The sequence below is a fragment of the Ovis aries genome, chromosome 3 (genome assembly GCF_016772045.2).
Source record: "Ovis aries strain OAR_USU_Benz2616 breed Rambouillet chromosome 3, ARS-UI_Ramb_v3.0, whole genome shotgun sequence".
Classification (NCBI taxonomy): domain Eukaryota; kingdom Metazoa; phylum Chordata; class Mammalia; order Artiodactyla; family Bovidae; genus Ovis; species Ovis aries.
This window is the reverse complement of record NC_056056.1, coordinates 177,242,199-177,249,095: the sequence shown is the minus strand read 5'-3', so window position 1 is coordinate 177,249,095 and position 6,897 is coordinate 177,242,199.

Genomic DNA, 6,897 nt, shown 5'->3' with positions numbered 1-6,897 from the left:
GCATCTCATTGCTGGCTTCCTGTCCTCCTCAAGACTATGAACCTTTCCTGGGAGAGGGGATTTATGGTGGTCCTCATTTCTCAGAAGTCTCTGCTTTTAGTCAGATAAGGCAAGCTCCTGGAAGGAGTCTTTTTGCAGCTGTTGATTCTTATTTGCCTCCAGCACAAAAAAATATGTATGTCAAAGTGACATTTTTTTGAGTGGGATACTTTGATCTTCTATACATGCTATATATTTAACTTATTTGTGTATGGTCTCACTTCAATCAAAGCTTTATGAAGGCAAATGTTAAGTGCTAGGAATAGAAGAATGAAAAATACATTCCAAGGGTTTCATAAATCCAGCTATCTAATAATAGCTACCATATAATTAAGTTTGTCACTATGCCAGGACTATCTGAAGCACTTGACAGACATCATGTCATTTAATTTTTACAGTAACCCTGAGAGAGGACAGTATCATACTCGCTATTTCAAAATGAAGAAAATGACCGTCAGAATAAGTGCACTCACCTTCCTCTTACTTGACCTAAACTCTTAATTCTTGAGTTAGCTAGAGTCATATTAGAAATAATTGGGATAACAAAAGATGTCCTTGTAGGAGGCACTGGAGCGCCTAGTGCTAAGATCCAGAGAAAAATGAGCTAATTCTCTTGAAGAGAGGTGCCCGAAGAGGCTATTTAGATAAAGCACTCCTTACTGACTTATGCTTTTCTTGGGGGAAAAAAAAATCACATTAAGCTTGATTATCTCTTCTGCTGCTCCTTCCTCCATATTAATCGTTTAATCTGCATGATAGGTATTGGATGTGCACCTTGGGGCTGTTTACAGCAACTTGTGAAATACTTAACATTCTAAAGAAATTAGTTGTCTGGTGTAGAGGACTCCAGAGAACAGAAGAGCAAGAGATAGGATGTCTGACAATTCTGGTGTTCTTCCAGAGGGGGATAAATAAGGTCGCTTTCTCCTGGTTATCCTCCAAACTTGCTGACCTCTTTCATTTTCTTACTGTTATTTATTTCTTTGCTGACCCCTTAAAGGTAGATGTTCCCCAGGTTTATCTTTAGCTGTCCCTTCCACTGATGTTACATTCCCTCAGTGGACCATCTCATCCATCCAGTGTCCCAGAAGGCAAAGTAAGGGGGCCCATGTGAGGGGTCTAAAGAATCCAGGACACTCAGGACTGGTATTAAGAAATATACTCCCAGTTTTTTCTGTTTTTGTTGGCAATCCTGGAATTCTAGTACCATTAGCTTCAGCAGAGTTTTGAGGATCCTCTAACCTTGTTTGGGCTTTCCAGATGGCACAGTGGTAACGAATCTGCTTGCCAGTGCAGGAGACTCAAGACACGGGTTCAATTCCTGGGTCAGGAAGATTCCTGGAGAAGGAAATATCCAACTCACTCCAGTATTCTTGCCTGGAGAATCCCATGGACTGAGGAGCCTGGTGGGCTACAGTCCATAGGGTCATAAAGAGTCAGACCCAACTGAAGTGACTTCGCATGCAGGCACACAATATCATGGACCCAGATGCTTTCAAAACTCAGCACAAGTCCTGAAATGATGTCCTCTGAGCTTGAGTGGACTGATAAACTATCACAAGTAAGTGATTGATTGAGAACAAGCTGCTACCATCTGGGGGGAGGGGGTGGTGGGGAAACTTGCCTAGAACAAGAGGGAAGTAGAGCAAAGATAGGACTTCCCTGGTGGCTCAGACGGGAAAGCGTCTGTCTACAGGAGACCTGGGTTCGAACCCTGGGTAGGGAAGATCCCCTGGAGAAGGAAATGGCAATCCACTCCAGTACTATTGCCTGGAAAATCCCATGGACAGAGGAGCCTGGTAGGCTACAGTCCATGGGGTTGCAAAAAGTCGGATCTGACTGAGTGACTTCACTCACTCAAAGACTTGATCACATCACTGGGACCCTTGGATCTAGCCATGCTTGAAGCAAGACTTTATTCTAGGACTTCCCAGTGATATTGTTAATAGAATTTTTAGAAACCCCACTTTTACTGCTGTGTTTTAAGTTAGCTTGAATTAGACTTTCCATCAATTACCATCAGATGAATTCTTCCAAATTTGCCACCCAAACGTAGATGCCTTGCAGCTTGCCATCTACCAAGATGTCTTTTCTGAGCTTCTGACTCAGATACTCAGTGAGCTATTTCTCTGGAGATCCTCACAGGTCCCTCAACTGAATATGGCACCAGTTAAGAACTAAAGAGCCTCTTGATGAAAGTGAAAGAGGAGAGTGAAAAAGCTGGCTTAAAACTCAACATTCAGAAAACTAAGATTATGGCATCTGGTCCCATCACTTCATGGCAAATAGATGGGGAAACAGTGGAAACAGTGGCTGACTTTATTTTGGGGGGCTCCAAAATCACTGCAGATGGTGACTTACAGCCATGAAATTAAAAGATGCTTACTCCTTGGAAGGAAAGTTATGACCAACCTAGGTAGCGTATTAAAAAGCAGAGACATACTTTGCCAACAAACGTCCGTCTAGTCAAGGCTATGGTTTTTCCAGAAGTCACGTGTAGATGTGAGAGTTGGACTATAAAGAAAGCTGAGCACTGAAGAATTGATGCTTTTGAACTGTGGGGTTGGAGAAGACTCTTGAGAGTCCCTTGGACTGCAAGGAGATCCAACCAGTCCATCCTAAAGGAGATCAGTCCTGAGTGTTCATCAGAAGGACTGATGTTGAAGCTGAAACTCCACTACTTTGGTCACCTGATGCAAAGAGCTGACTCATTTGAAAAGACCCTCATGCTGGGAAAGATGGAAGGCAGGAGGAGAAGGGGACGACAGAGGATGAGATGGTTGGATAGCATCACTGACTCAATGGGCATGAGTTTGGGTAGACTCCGGGAGTTGGTGATGGACAGGGAGGCCTGGCACGCCACGGTCCATGGGGTCGCAGAGTCGGACACAACTGAGCGACTGAACTGAACTGAATCTGCCATCCATCCTCCCCTATCATTTACCCTGTTCTATCATTACTCCCCATGAACAACTTGTCAATCTTCATTGTCCCAACTCGTGCAGACCTAGTTGTCCTAACCAGGAAACTTGGGGTCTCTGTCCCTCTTTATCATCTCTCAGACCCAATGATTCATTAAACCCTCCTCCCAAATAGTTTCAGAATTCATTCTCTCCTCTCCAAGGAGAGGATTTGTAATTCTTTGACTCAGTCCACCATCACCTTTTACTTGGTGATAGCCTTCTAATTTAGTCTCCCACTCTGATTTTTCTTTACCAAATGTAATCTGCAATCATCCTACATTATAGTTATAAAGTTATGTCTCTCTATCCCACTCTGCCACTTTAAAAGTTTCTGAGTCACCCATGACTCTCAAGATGAATTTCAGATCTTTCATTGTAGCATTCAAAACCACATAACTTTTCTGGTCTCCATATCTGGCCACTGCTCCCCACCCCAACCCTTTGTGCTCCTATATACATACATACATATATACATATATATATATATATGATTTCCCAATGGGTTAGAGGGTAAAGAATTTGCCTACGATGTAGTAGACACAAGAGACATGGGTTTGATCCCTAGGTAGGGAAGATCCCCTGGAGAGGAAATGGCAATCCACTCCAGTATTCTTGCTTGGAAAACTCCATGGGCAAAGGAGCCTAGTGGGCTAGAGTCCAAAGGGTTGCAAAGAATTGGACCCAACTGAGCTCAACAGGAGTGTGTGTATATATATACATAAACAAACACATATAGCTGTAGTAGACTGTAAAAACAGGCAAGAATCTTCCTATCCCTATATTCTTACCCCTTTCAGGGTGACCTTGCAGCTCCTCTCATCAAAAGGGGGTGACAATTCCCATACTCCTTGAATCTAACCTTGATCATGTGATTTGCTTTGACAAACAAGAGCAGTAAAAACAGTGCAGAAGATGCAGATTGAAAAGTACTTGAACATTAGTATTTGACTTTGTGGCTCTTGGAAATTCTGGGACAATTTTCATATGAAAAGCCCAGGTGAGTCTACTGGCAAATAGATGGGGAAAATGTGGAAACAGTGCCAGATTTCATTTTCTTGGGCTTCAAAATCAGTGGGGACTGTGACTGCAGCCATGAAATTAAAAGACACTTGCTCCTTAGAAGAAAAGCTCTATCAAACCTAGACAATGTTTTAAAAAGCAGAGACATCACTTTGCTGACAAAGGTCCATATAGTCAAAGCTATGGTTTTTCCAGTAGTCATGTACAGATGTGAGAGCTGAACCATGAAGTAGGCTGAGTGCCCAAGAACTGAAGCTTTTGAACCGTTGTTGGAGAAGACTTTTGAGAGCTCCTTGGACAGCAAGGAGATCAAACCAGTCAATCCTAAAGAAAATCAACCATGAATATTCATTAGAAGGACTGATGCTGATGCTGAAGCTCCAATACTTTGGCTACCTGAAGCAAAGAGCTGACTCATTTGAAAAGACCCTGATGCTGGGAAAGATTGAAGGCAAGAGGAGAAAGGGGCAACAGAGGATGAGATGGTTGGATGGCATCACTGACTCAATAGACATGAGTTTGAGGAAACTCAGGAAGATAATGATGGATGGACAGAGAAGCCTGGTGTGCTGCAGTTCATGGGGCTGCAAAGAGTCAGACATGACTCAGTGACTGAACAAGAATAACAACAGTCTACTGGAGACATATGGCCCCCAAAGCTCCATCACCCCATCTAACAGCTAGCATCAATTACAGGACATGTGAGTAAAACCATTATGAGCTGAGCGGTCAGCTGATTGCAGCTGCATGAATGAGCCCAAGCAAAATCAGGAGAACTACCCAAGGGATCTCAAGTCACATTGCCAACCCACATGAGCTAATAAATGATTTTTTTTTTATCCACTAAATATTGAAATGGTTGTTATGCAGCAAACATTAACTGATCAGCTGTGTGACCTTAAGGAAGTCATGTTACCTCTCTAGGCATCAGGTTCCTTGTAACTAGAAGGGGATAGCATCTCTATCCTGGATTAAAGGACTGCCACGAAGGTCAGTTGAAATATGGTTTTAAAATCCCTTTCTAAATTGCCATCAATAATATAAACATGACACTTATTCTGATATATGTAAAATTAATGTACATATTCAGCACTGTTTCAGGCTGTCTTTGGACACTACCTATGCTGTGTCCCTGGTCTAAGACTGCATGTTCCCAGAAGCTGTGGTCAGGTTTTTATTTATCACACAGTCTGAAAAATTAAGACTAAGACCCATTATTAAATGAATATGACACTAATGAGGTTCAGAGTATCTGAGGTTACTGGACTCCAAGAGCATGTCTCAGCTCTGGAGATTATGTAGAAAGGAAATGGGCTCCAGCATTTTTCAGAGGCCAGAAGAATTTTTTTAAAAAGACTACCAAGAGCCAGAGAGCAAATGCTAACATCCAGATGCTTTCCAACCTGCATTTGCATTGTACTTACTACTCTCTCATTGGTCAATGTGAATCACATGGTCAACGTTATAGCCAAGGAGTAAGAGAACTGCCTCTACATTTTGGCGGGGGAGCTGCAAGGTTGTGTTGCAAAGGGGTGAAAATATAGGCATAGAGAGAATGTGTGTTTAAATACATTTTGAATACTATGTAACTAATTAACTAATAATATTACTATGTAACTAATTAATAGTGTCATAACTTACTTCAGCTTGGGCAAACTCCAGGCGGTGGTGACCGACAGGAAGGCCTGGCACACTGCAATCCATGGGGTCATAAGGAGTCGGACATACTCAGTGAGTGAACAGCAGCAAACTTACTTCTATGTCCATTATGTCAATAACCTTGAGAAACTGGGTACTATCCCCATTTTACAAGGGAGGAAATACGACTCAGAGCAGAACAGGAGTGGAGAAGTGGGGACTCGATCCAGAAGAGCCTACAGATTTTTTTTGTGTCTCCTTGCAGAGAGTAAAACTCCCACAGCTGCTGAGAGGGAACAGGCCCCAGTGATCTTCAGAGGATGGGGGCGGGGGGTCCCAGCTGGACTCCCACGCCCCTGAACTCACTGCCAGGAAGGTCCTGAATTAGTCATGAACACTCTGGCATCAGACACATCGGTAGGTCTATTTAAAGCTAAAGAATGCAGGGTGAGCTGAGGGCTGCAAAAGAGCACGGCTGGGAAGTCGGGCACTTCGTGGGGGAGCCAACGATGGTTGAAGCCATATTTTGCTTTCCTCTGTAATCACGACACCTCACGAAGGGCGGAGCATAAATGGAGGCACAGGGTGAATGAGTGTGAACTGGGATAAAGGATTCTTCCTTTCACTCACTGTTAATGCTTTCATCACTGAATGAGCATTTTTAGGTATCACTTAGATGCTGGGCTGGAGAAGAAAGTGGCAACTCACTCCAGTATTCTTGCCTGGAGAATTCTATGACCAGAGGAGTGTGGCAGGCTACAGTCTTCTCCCCCTCTCTGCTTTTCCTTTGATTATAAAACTGTAGCCCACTAAGTTCTCGGGGCATGGCATTTCTAGGCCACCCACTGGTAAATCTCACAAGCAACCAATTCTAATAAATCACTTCTTATCTACCACTTTGAGCTCACTGAATTCTTCTCTGCACTGACATAAAGGACTGCAGTACTGGAGTTCTTCAGAGCCCCCCTGAAATGACACCAATCAGTTTCACCACCAGGACTGTGGAGAAAGGCTCAGTTTGACCAAAGAGCCAGTCCGATAACGACTTGGACAAGCCGCAGCCTTCTCCCTAATTCTCCATCTCCCACATCATAATAGCTACAGCTATTCAGGGACAGCATCTTTTCTGATCCCTCAGCTTCAGATGAGCTGTGAGAGTCACTTTCATTGAAGAGCTATATTGAAGATGCTCTGAGATAGAAAGTTCAGTTAGGACTTCTCTAGTGATCCAGTGATT